At 43.0% G+C, this 13,276-nt stretch overlaps 1 long non-coding RNA gene and 1 pseudogene across 1 annotated transcript; one reads left to right on the top strand and one right to left on the bottom strand.

Annotated features, from left to right (window-relative positions):
* The first annotated feature begins 359 nt into the window (after window positions 1–359).
* On the top strand, window positions 360–3,083 carry LOC125523158 (annotated as a pseudogene).
* A 162-nt stretch (window positions 3,084–3,245) lies between these two features.
* Window positions 3,246–8,089, bottom strand: LOC125524579. The gene is made up of 5 exons (XR_007290838.1): window positions 7,952–8,089; window positions 5,704–5,812; window positions 5,373–5,420; window positions 4,620–4,666; window positions 3,246–3,817 (listed from the first exon to the last, which is right to left on the bottom strand). It is a non-coding gene; the product is annotated as an uncharacterized LOC125524579 (long non-coding RNA).
* Window positions 8,090–13,276: the final 5,187 nt, after the last annotated feature.

Here is a 13,276-nt window from a genome sequence, read left to right as displayed (position 1 = left end):
AAGGACCCTGAGGATAGGGTATTTTTCATATCAAACGGACGTCACGGCTCGGTCGAATCCTACCGCCAAGGTCTATGGCTTTGGACAGTTATACCCTACCGCCATCAACCTCGACGGTAGAAAAAAGATCAGATCCCAAAAAAAAAATTTGAGACCAGGGCTAAATTCGGCTTAAGTTTCACAAAATGGTCAAAACATCAAAATTGGCCGTTGAAGGCAGCAAGGCACACCCCCACCGCGCTGTAGATGAAACAAGGTCCTTGTGTCAGCCATGTGGCCACGGTATTCACCTATATATAATGATGTATGCTGTCTTTGTCGTTCCCACCAATATTTAATGCGCGCATCACCTCGATCAGGCCAACCATTGGCGTCCAGATGCCGCTGCGTCCAGGACGTCCGCTCTCCCTATCTCCTCTACTCTCCTAAGCCTCCTTCGTTAAATGGCAGAGCCGAGGAAGGGCAAGCAGACATACATGCAAAGCAGCCATGGCTACCCTCCACATGTTCCTCGGCCTCCTCCTCCTCTCCATGCACACTATTCCTCCTAGCATAGCCACAAAACACGATACTCTCGCGCCAGGCCAGCCATTTGCCGTCGGCGACAAGCTCGTCTCCAGCAACGGCAAGTTCGCGCTTGGCTTCTTTCAGCCCGGTGCCGGCAACAGCAGCAAGTCATCCACCTCTCCACATTGGTACCTTGCCATATGGTTCAACAAGATCCATGTCATCACTCCCGTCTGGGTCGCAAACCGGGAGACGCCAATCGCCGGACCCGATCTGAGAGCAACACAGCTTCAAGTCTCAGAAGATGGCAACCTTGTCGTCTTAAACAACGCCACCCAATCCGTTGTCTGGTCCACCAACATCACCAATGCTAGAACCAACACCAACATCTCCAATGCTAGAACCAACACAGCAACACGAGGGCCATCCTCTTGGGCAGTGGAAACCTCGTCATAGAAAGCCTGTCAAGTGAGGTGCTGTGGCAGAGCTTCGACGACCCAACCGACGTCCTGCTCCCAGGCGCCAAGATCGGCTGGAACAAGGTCACCGGCCTGAACCGTCTCGGCATCTCGTGGAAGAGCCGGATCGATCCGGGCCTCGGCTCCTTCAGCGTGGGACTGGTAACCAATGGCACAAGGATGGTGACCGCCAGGCGTCGAGGCTACCCTTCCGAAGTGTACTGGTGGTGGTCGCCTGACGACCACTCGTCGATGCAGATCCCAGCAATCACGAAGCTGCTGCAAATGAGCCCACAGACCAGCATGGTTGTCCCAGAATACGTCAACAACAGGGAGGAGGAGTACTACATGTACACCTCACCAGATGAGATCTCTTCGTTCCTCTTCATGGACGTGTTTGGTCAGGCCAGGCTGAACGTGTGGTCGCAAGACAACCAGGCATGGCATAGCATCTACGTCAACCCAGCCGATCCCTGCACCCCATACGCCGCCTGCGGACCGTTCACCGTCTGCACCGGCAGCTCGCACCCGCCATGCGAGTGCATGGAGAGCTTCTCCAGAACGTCGCCTCAGGATTGGGAGCTCGGTGACCGGACAGGAGGGTGCTCCAGAAACACTCCGCTGGATTGCAATGGCAACAGGAGTTCCACAGACGTGTTCCACCCCATAGCTCGTGTGACATTACCCTATGGTCCCCAGAGTTTACAGCATGCTCCTGCAAATCGGAGCGAATGCGAATGGGCCTGCCTCACCAACTGCTCCTGCACTGCTTACTCCTACCATGACAGCAAATGCTCTGTTTGGCAAGGGGAGTTGTTCAGTGTAAACAAGGATGATGGCATCGAGATCAGCTCTGAATATACTCTGTACATTCGCCTTGCTGCGGGAGATGTTCCAAGTTCAACAAGAGATAGTAAAAGAAAACCAGCAGCTGGAGCTGTTATTGCTGCAAGCGTTATCAGTTTTGGGTTGCTGATGCTCATGCTGCTACTGGTGATCTTAAGGAACAGATTCAACTGGTGTGGTATGTCATCACAGGCCACCAATCAAGGTAGTGTTGGAGTTGTTGCCTTTAGATACGCCGATTTGGGCCGTGCTACAAAGAATTTCTCAGTGAAGCTAGGAGCAGGAGGTTTTGGGACTGTATTTAAGGGAGTTCTAAGTGACCTGACTAGTGTAGCAGTGAAAAGGCTTGAAGGTGCGCGTCAGGGAGAGAAGCAATTCAGGGCAGAGGTAAGTGCACTTGGACTGATCCAGCACATCAACCTGGTCAAATTGGTTGGTTTCTGTTGTCATGGTGATAAGAGGCTGCTTGTATATGAACACATGTGCAATGGTTCTCTTGATTCCCATCTGTTCCAAAGCAATGGTACAGTCCTCAACTGGAGCACCAGATATCAGATAGCCATCGGAGTTGCTAGAGGATTGTCCTACCTGCATCAGAGTTGCCGCGAATGCATCATACACTGTGATATCAAGCCAGAAAATGTACTTCTCGATGAATCGTTTGTCCCTAAAATTGCAGACTTTGGGTTGGCATCGGTCATAGGAAGGGATTTTAGCCGGGTTCTAACTACATTCAGGGGAACTACAGGGTATCTTGCCCCAGAGTGGCTTAGCGGGGTTGCTATTACATCAAAAGTCGATGTTTACAGCTTTGGCATGGTACTGATAGAAATCATATCGGGAAGAAGGAATGCGTCTGTTGTGCACACTAGCAGCAACGACCATGTCACTTTTTTCCCTGTGCAAGCCATCAACAAGCTTCATGAGGGAGATGTGCAGAGCTTGGTAGATCCAGAATTACATGGTGACTTTAACTTGGATGAGGTTGAAAGAGTTTGCAATGTAGCATGTTGGTGTATCCAGGATAATGAGCTGGAGCGGCCAACAATGGGTGAAGTGGTCAGAGTTCTTGAGGGTCTAATGGAGCTTGATATGCCTCCGATGCCAAGACTGCTTGCGGCTATAACAACATAATGCTCTGATGTCACTTCGATGTAATAATTCTAACTATTTGTATTGTGTATGCTACCTTTATTTGCTTCAGCAAATTTTATGGTTCTCGTTTGGATGTGTAATAGCTCAAAGGTCATATAATATTATAAATAATTTCTTTCCTGCATCTTATAGTTCATTTGATCTCTATTTTATTTGCTTCAGCAAATTTTATGGTTCTCGTTTGGAGCGTGTAATAGCTCAAGGATCATAAAATCTAGAATGATATGATAATTAATTATTTTCTTGCATCTTATAGTGCATTTGACATCGTACGGCAATACTAACTCACTTAGTGAATAAATTGAGAAAACCAAAAAAAAACTATTAATAAAAAAAGAAACAAGTACACCAATTAAATGATAAATTTTGAAGGCTATCTGAACTCACAAATATCATCACTTATAAACTAGTCATCAACCTGTCCGCCTACATGCTAGCTATTTTATTAGAATACTACTTTTATTTAGGGAGTGTCTATATTACAGTCGACTCGAAACAAATTGGACTTCAATCAATTTTTTCATCCAGTGACAACATGACACGTGTATGTATATATGTATGTACGACAAAAGAAACAACAGAAAAAATGAATGTATGTGAATTTATATCACGAGACAAAAAAGGACTGAAAACCAAAATAGTTTCAGTAAAAAACGTAACAGTGTAATAAATGCACTAAACCTGACTGTTGCATCTGAGGCCCCTTTGCACCTGAACATGGGGCAAATCTGGTAGTTGCTCACAGAATCACTTCATCCCATTCACATCTGATCGATCCCTTGTTATTCTCTTCACACCTGGAACACTTCTACCCCCAAGAACAACACAAATGCTCCATCATAAAGAAAGATCTGACATAGGAAAACAGGAATTCAGAGATTTAGGGACTGTAAAAATTCAGTGACTACTGCACACCACAGCAAACTAGATATATAGTGACTTCCAAGTAGAAATTGAACAGATTACAAAAACAACACACTATAACTCCACTCTTTTGCTACTGTAAATTCATCATTTGTTGGCATTTACACAGAAAAAGTAGAGAGAAGTAAATAACTCGTGAAGTAGTTAACATGTCAGAAGCAGCAAACTGTAGCATCAGTGAACAACAGGAAAATTACAAAAATAGGCATCAGAAGCTCAGGTTTTAACTGTAAAAAACACATGATTTACTGGAATATAAAAATTGTAACTCGCCTACATACCAACTGTAAGAGCACATCTACAATCCAAGTATCCAACCTTAGAAGTAGGCTGGTAAAAATGTTTTTCCCCAATATACATACATGCATCATACGAACTTACAGTCGCATGTATACAGTAAATTGCCTTAAATCTCACTGTAAAAAGCAAAAGAAATACTAAGCTAAGAACCAGCGTAAAAATTTGGTATTACACAACACATGCATGCATGAAAAGCCCATCTACAATCCCAAGTAAGAAGTAGGTTGGAAAAATGGTCTTCCCTAACATACATACATGCATAAAAAACTAAGGTTTCAACTGTAAAACACATCTACAATCCAACCTGAGAATTAGGCTGGACAAATAATTTTTCCCAGCATACATACATCAATCATACTACCAACAGTTGCGCATACACAGTAAATTGCCTTTAAGATCACTGTAAAAAGGAAAAGCAACAATACTAACCTAGGAACCAACCTTTAAATTCGGTATTACCAATCATACAAACACACCTGCACAGTACAAAAAGCCTATAAGCTCTCTGTAGAAAAGGAATAACAACCTAAGGAACAAACTAGAAAAACAGTATTGCCCGACATACATACATGCATCAAGGTATTTACAGTGACGCATCAAGGTATTTACAGTGACGCATGCACAGTATAAACCCTTCAAGGTCAGTGTATAAAAGGAAAACCGCCTAAGGAGCAGGCTAGTACTACCCAACATACATAAAGTCTATGGAAAAATAGTATGGGGATGTACAGACAAATACATGAATACTACAGATCAAAAACAAATAAAACTGCAGTTGAAACATATGAATCTTCAAAAAAAACTGCACTGCATGCTCTCCATCATTTTTTGCCAATGTAGGGAAATGTTTTTATATTGAGCAGGGACAACAATCCTTCACATACTCTTTGGGGAAAATGACATTTCATTTCTTAATGTAAATGCGGAGCAGACAATTTCCATATATTCTGAAGCAAAAGAATATTTAATGTTTTGTCGATATACATCTAACACTTGCTATAAACTGCAGGGAATGTATACATTCACTCAGTTACTATTGTCAGACAACTGGTTTGCCGTAAGAAGAAAACCTAGAATTGATAAACCTACAATGTTCTGTTACTACTTACTAGAAATGCAGATATCATGTTTAGCTGCTTATTTGACTTTTACACAGGAACAACTAGCATAAAAAAGACTTACAAATCCAGCGGAAGCACTTACACCGGATCATGCTTTACAACTTGGGACCTGAAAAAATAGTGCAAACAGACAAGAAACTGTAAGATACCTACTGCTTGACTCGACAGAAACATGAACCCAATTACTAACTAACACAGTAAACTGGTGATCTAATTTACAGGGGGCAGAACAAGGACAAGCAGATCCAGATTTGCTGAATGCAAAAAAAAAATAAAAATCCATTGGAAATCTGCCTCTTTGACAACATGATATTGAATAAGATACAGAACTGAAATAAAAAAGAAAATAAATTAGAAAAAGAAAAGGAAAATACCACAAACACAAACATTACCTTGGAAATCTGCCTAGGTCTCAAAGCATCAACAACTGAAGCAAAAAAACTTCCCAGAATATCTTGTGAAGGTTAATGACACTGGAAAACCATTAGACCTCTTTTGTTTCTACAAAAATCAAAAACAAAAATCAAAAACAAAATCAGAACTGAAGGAAAATGATGCAACTATAACTCATTTCAGTAATATATAAATGTAAATAATGTATAATTCGGAAAACCACTTAAGTATTATATAGAAATCATTCATATATACAAATGCTAAAATGGAAAGGGAAAATAGTATCCTTCAGCTATACAGCTCATGCAAAATTAGATAGAAAATAAAACTGTAAATCTATACCAACCTAACAGTAAATATATGCAAACCGATACAACTTAATTCAGTCCAAGTGTAAATTACAGAAAAATGCAACTGTAACATCTATAAAAAAAGACCAAAAAACAATTACAACCCGCTTTGTTCATGTTTAGTCTTGATTCCAAAACTACTGATAAAAATTATAAAAACAAATACAGCTGGAAATCTATACAAGCGAAAAGGTAAATTACAAAACCACTTAATACATATGAACTCTTCATTCCAGAAGTGAACTATTCTGGAAGTTTTATGGAAGTACTGAAGCAAATTTACGGAAAGAATGCAATTGTAAAATCTGTAGAAGCATGACTGTAAATTACAATCTGGTAAAGTACGTATTTAATCTGTTTCCATAAACTGAACTAAAGTTTTACAAAACTAATGTTCCAAAATTACAGGAAAAAAGTTGTAAGTTTATACAAGCCTAAGAGTAAAACCAATTAACAAGTGAACTATCTTGGCAGGTTTGCAGAACTACTGAAGGAAATTTACAGAGAAAATATAACTGTAAAATCTATGGAAGCATGACTGTAGAAATACAAACTGCTAGATACGTATTTTATCTTGATTCCAGAACTACTGAACTAAGTTTTATAGAACTAATGTTGCAAAATTACAGAAAAATTTGTAAGGTTATACAAGCCTAAGTGTAAAACCACTTAAGAACTGAACTAATCTGCAAATTTTACGTAACTAATGTTGCAAAAATACAGAAAAAATACAATAGTAAATATATACAGGCGAGTGTAAACTACAAACCACTTAATTGAAATTTAATCTAAATTCCAGAAACTGAATTAATCTTTACAAAACTAGTGATGCAAATTTACAGAGAAAGGAAACTAAATTTATACAAGCCTAAGTGTAAAATCAATCACTACAGATTTACATCACTACTCATATAATTGGGTGCGGACTGGAGTTTATATTATTTTGTTCGTACGTTACTGTTCTAAAAGAACTATAATTGCAGTCCTAAAAATCTATAATTACACTGTTACAGTTACATTATTTTAAAAATTCAGATTTACATGCCTTCTCAAATCTAAGTTTCAGGAAAGTTAACCATGTAAATCGCATACATATCCAAGGTGAAATCACTACCCAATGGAAAACAAAAATCTGACAATGCTAAAAATGCTAGAGTAAACTAAAATCTGGGAGAAAAATTGATATAATCTGAAAAATAACATTAAACAACAGTACAAAATAACTACAACAAGGACACAATAATTCCTGCAAGAAATACAAAAATCTGTAAGAGTTACACACATCCCTAGGAAAACAAAAACAATACAGTATACAAAGTTCATAGTAATAGTGCTGACGGAAAAAAACTAACACTAGGCTAACCAGTAACCACATTCAAAAATGGTACATAACCACAGTGGCACCTTACTAAACAAAGAGACTAAGTTTAACAGAAGCATGCACATCCATACCAAACCTCCATGTACAATTCGAAAAGGAAAAATTACACTGCAAATAACAGATTCCGAAGAAAAACTAACCCATACCCCCTACAGAACATCTTGAACTAAGAAAAACCTGATTTGGAATTTAGCATACAACCAGAGCAACTACACCAAATAATCACGTCGCCAGAACTGAAAACGAGCTGGATATCCCCTAGAAGCTCCAAATCTCCATCCCGACCCACCCTAAAATGCCCAACTCTGAAAAATAACTACTACAAACCAACTTCGACCAACGCCTACACACCCAGCTCTGACCAACAGGGATGGAGCAGAAATCTCGTATGAGAGCGCACATGGCCGCCAGAATCGCCATGGAACGGGGCCGGGGGGAGAACTCAAACTAACACCTAAAATCTCTGCAAGAAAGGTAGAAAACAGGGGAGGGGGCGCGGGAGAGACGAAGGCCAACCTATACACAGGACCGCGGAAACGACGGAGCAGAAACCTGAACCGAGAGTGCGCATGGCCGCCAGAGTCGCCATGGAAATGGGGAAGAGCTCGCCGCCCTCTCGACACTCTCTCCCGCACTCTGACTCGCTCTGTCTGTGTCTTCTTCATGTAGCTCCCTGACTGTTGTCTCTCTCTCAAGCACTCGCGTGGAAATGAGGGGCGACAACAGAGAGGAAAACATAGCAAATTCAAAAAAGAAAAAAGCTAAAAAAAGACGCGAAGCGTGGCCATCGGGAACAAATCATGATGCACGATCGGACGGTGGAAAAATTCGAATGAACGCCGTATTTCAGTTGACTGTAAAATAGAAAAACCGTTGTTTTAACATGGTACATACGCACACACTCATACATGCGTGCATCATCTTAAATTGACGAAGTCGTCGTAGACACCTTAGTAGTCAATGGAACGTCTTCTCCTACTAAGTGCACATCGCTAAAACGTCTGAAATAAATCTAGAAAAATGCAAGCATTTGTGTGGACTTTCATTCTGATGGACTGGGGATACCCTATCCCCAGACATGCACGGGTGTCCAATTCTAAGATCTGAACTGGTTTAAAATGATTTATTTATGAAGGTTTACTTATGATGCTTAGTGGTTACAACTACATTAATGATTTTCTAGTTGTTTTTCTATTTGGGGAACTTCAGGTTTCTTTAGCATCATTATAGTAAGGATGTTTTTTATTTGAGGTAAGCTCCAATATTTAATAGAGAAGAAGCAAATGGCAACATAAATAGTCTTGAAAAAAATGGTGCGACGTAGTCTGAAATGTTAAGCATTGAAGCAGAGCAAACACTGTCATTCAATCTAAACTTAGCAGCAAAGATGATTGGGACTACTTGGGCAGGATATTATCTTAGTGGTACACTAATTTCTAGTACCCAGTAATTTAGCAAATATTTTTTTACATTATAAAAACAAAGATCAATATGTAGAAGTGAACTATTTGAAAAAACGCTCCAAATTACATAGAAGATGATATAGACGAGGAAATAAGAAGCATGCATCCACCATTGATATTTTCTTAGTTGTGCGGGTGACACGGGTGGTGACGACCACCAGCCAAAGCCCTCCCCTTTCCTCCGCCACTTGCGATTGACGGCCAGAGCATCATGAGTGAAGTAGGACGACTTTCTCTCCCTCATGTGCCATCTCGTGGTGCTTTTGGGTGACCTATGCTCGTCGGCGCCATCACTGGTGGGTGCCTTCCTCCTTCGACAAGTAGATTTTGAGTACTATCTCCATGACTCATGTCGCTCAGATAGTCAGATTGGTGATGCAAAAGTAAGTTTGGTGTCAGATCCTATTGGTGGTGAACTGGTGATAATTGGACATGAAAAAGTGATGTAGTCAAACATAACCTCATACCCCGGATGCAGATGCAATGCTCATGTCAGCGTCCTGGGAACGGGGGTCCCAGACTTGCCTGCCTGCGGCCTGCGACGTGGCTCTGCTAATGGCCCTGTACGGCCCATCTTCATCAGCAAATACTCAAGATCCTCGCGAGGGGCCAAGCCTCGCGAGGTGGATGATGCAAGACCTCCTCGAGGGCGGTCTCACCATGCTGGCTCGCGAGGGGCGGAGAGATCAAAGCAAGGGGCACCTCGCGAGGTTCCTGTGACGCAAGCCATGACGACCGGAGCCAGATGGGCGTCAGGCGAGCGCCAACGCGCACAGTGTCCTCGTTTCCCCTTCAGTGCTAAAGGAGCAGGCGCAGGCGCGGAGTCCCGAGACGTCAAGTAAAGGTTTTCATATTGATGCAACGAGATCAAGACCAGCAGGACGGCAGGACGGAGGTCACCGTGGAGCCCAAGACGGCGTGACCACCAGAGCCTTTGGCAGACGAAGACCATCTTTTGTCAGGATAGCTTGTACTAGTTGTCCCCCTTCAAATTAATCGTTGTGGATCCCTTCCCACCTAATATTTGGGAAGAGGACCAAGGCCTTTATAAATAGGACTAGCCACCACCTTAGCAGGGAGGGGAAAACGGAGACAGATCATCCACATCATTCTGAACCACACAAGCTCACCGGCTACAAGAGCACCTCTCCTCAGGAGGCTGTTCTTCCCTTGTAACTGTTCATCCCCAGCTTACAAGGCAATCCACCACACTACACTGGAGTAGGGTATTACACCACATCGGTGGCCGGAACCAGTATAAATCTTGTGTCTCTTTGTTCTGCGAGTTTGGCGCGCTAAGCCTTGGGATCGTAAGGAGTGCATGAGCTAGAGAGGGAGAGATCTTCGTGCGCACCCCAGTGTTCGAACCTCAAGGGTTTGCCGGAACCCAGAATTCGGCATTTGGCGCGCCAGGTAGGGGTGCGCTGAAGCTTTCCTTCCGTTGATCCACGTCCGCCGCTCCACCGCATCCATGTTAGACGCGCGTCGAGCTCGCGCCGAGCGCCGCGCAGCCCTCGCCACTCGCGTCGCTCAGACGGCCCTTGTCGGCGGGCCTCCCCATCGCTCTCCATCTCCTGTCGCCAACGCCGCTACCGGCCCGTCGGCAAACGAGCAGCAAGCATCCTCACTGCACCCCTTCGTGCAGCGGGCCGGCCGCACCACCACCCCGTTGTTGACTCCGGATGGCTCATTGTCTCACGCTCGTCGCGCGCCCACGAACGCGCAAGCCGCGATGCTCATGGCACGTGAGCTCCTGTGCTACCGCCCGGTCGACGACCTCTACGAGGACTGGTTAGACCGCATCGCCGAGCTCGTCAGCGCCGCTAAGGGCTCTCCTGCACCGTCTCTCTCGCTGCCTCGCCCACCTCCAGCTACCGGCAACGTAGCTCACGGAGCGCCTCCCCCGCCTCTGCATCAAGACGGCGCCCTTGCGCCGAGACGCGCAGCTCGCGGGGCACCTCCACCACCTCTGCATCAAGACGGTGCCCTGGCGCCAAGGCGCGCGGCCCCTTGGCGCGACCCACCGTGCCAGGCGCCCACGCGCGAAGAGAGAAGCTGCCAAGAAGTTCCTAGACCGCCGGCGAACGCTCCCGCTACAATAGGATATCAAAAGAAGATGAATAAAATTAGCTCTGCATAATTGGTTGATGCATGATACAGACGAACACTACTTTGCTGTAAGGCAATCGCAGGATAGGAGGATGGAATACATACAAAAAGAAGACAACATTGCATATTCAGACATATGATATGAGGAGAGAATATGTATGAAAAATAGTAAGCAGAAGGCATTTCAACAAAATTAGAAGAAACGAAAGCTAGGCACCATATGAACATGCAACCAATATCACTCTATCAGGTAAAAAGTGTCTCATCGTAAGTGCCATTTCAAGAAATTAGAAGCAGTACAAGCTAGAAGACAATGCAAGATGCAACCTACATCACACTCCCAAGTTAAATGTGTCTTTATGGGTAAGTGATCGTTGCAGGTATAAGTTGTAAGCTACACAGATGCAATTCAACAAAATCAGAAGCAATACAAACTAGACATCATATGGAACACGCAACCACATATAACCGTTCCAAGTTAGAGCAAGCACCTGTGATGGTGGAGTAGGGAGATGTGCTCATCATCTACACGTATGTTCTAGAAACAGAAATATGTGTCATATTCACAGGCATTATGTGTAAAGTAAGCAGATGCAATTCAACAAAGTTAGAAGCAATACAAGCTAGACATCATACGCAACATGCAACCACATATAGTAGTGCCAAGTTAGAGCAAGCACCTGTGATGGTGGAGTAGGGGAGATGTGCTCATCATCTACACAGCTACGTTGACTGTCTAGCCTTGCGTTGTCTTGTGAATCTTGTTGGGAGGATGGCGGAGTAGAATCTGTAGAGACCCTCTGTTTCAGTTGCTTGGAAGGACCACCATCATCCAATTCCTTACCAATTTCCTTTTGCTTTATTGATTTTGCATTGTGGGGTCAAAATTCGCTCTTCAGAACTCATTCATGCATGATACTGACGAACACTACTCTGATGAAAGGCAAAGTCATGATACGAGGATGGAATATGTACGAAAAACTGGACGGCTTGACATATTCACACCTATGATGTGGTAACTAAGCAGAAGGCACTTCAACAAATTAGAAGCACTGCAAGCTAAACACCATATGGAAGGTGCAATCAATATCACTCTGCCAAGTTAAAACTATCTCGTCATAGGTGGCGTTCATCAAACTAGAAGCACTACATGCTAGAAATCATATTCAACACGCAAACCAATATCACATTGCTAACTTAAAGGTGTCCCATCATATGTGACTGACGCAGGATACACAAGAAGAGTTGTTTCATGTAATAACATGGTGTGATAGACAGATATAGTATGTACCACAAACAGGAAAGCGTGTCATATTCACACGTATCATGTGTAAGCTAAGAAGATATAGTTTACACTAATTAGGAGCAATACAAGCTAGACACCATATGCAACATGCAACCAGATATCACACTGCCAAGTTAGAGCAAGCACCTTGGATGGTGGAGTAGGCGAGCGGAGACTTGGTACTTGTAATGCACTAGCAGTACAAGGAGAATCCGTACAGATGCTCCATTTACGTTGCTGCAGAGGACCACCATCATCGCCTTTCTTACTCTTTTCCTTCCTCTTTTTTGATTTTTCCTTGTCAAGTCAAACCCACAAGAAAAAGGAATAAAATTTTCTCTTCAGAACTCATTGATCCATGATACTGACGAGCACTACTTTCATGTAAGACAACCGCATGATGGGAGGATGGAATATGTATGAAAAACAGGACGGCATGACATATTGACATGTATGATGTATAAAGTGTAAACTAAGCACAAGGTGTTTGAACTAGTTAGAAGCAATGCAAGCTAGAAACCATATGAAAGATGAAACCAATATCACTCTGCCAAATTAAAAGGGTGGCCTAACAAATGTATTTGACCAAATTAGAAGCAATACATCGCAACAGGCTAGAAATAATATGTAATATGCAACGAATAAAGGTGTCTCATCGTAAGTGATTGATGCAGGATACAGAAGAGAGGTAGTTTCATGTAAGAACATGGTTAACACATAGATGTAGTGTGTACCAAAAATAGGAAGGCATGTCATATTCACAGGTATAATGTGTAAACTAAGCAGATGAAATTTACCCTAATTAGAAGCATTACAAGCTAGACGTCATATGCAACATGCAACCACATATCACACCACGAAGTTAGAGCAAGCACCTGCAATGGTGGTGTAGGGGAAGTGCGGTCTTCAAGTACAGAGCTACGTTCAATATCTTCAATTAGGCTTGCTGTTTCTTGAGAATCATGTGGAGAGGATGAAACCGCA

The sequence above is a fragment of the Triticum urartu genome, chromosome 7, assembly GCF_003073215.2.
Source record: "Triticum urartu cultivar G1812 chromosome 7, Tu2.1, whole genome shotgun sequence".
In the NCBI taxonomy this organism is placed as follows: Eukaryota; Viridiplantae; Streptophyta; class Magnoliopsida; order Poales; family Poaceae; genus Triticum; species Triticum urartu.
This window is presented reverse-complemented; position numbering and strand designations above follow the sequence as displayed.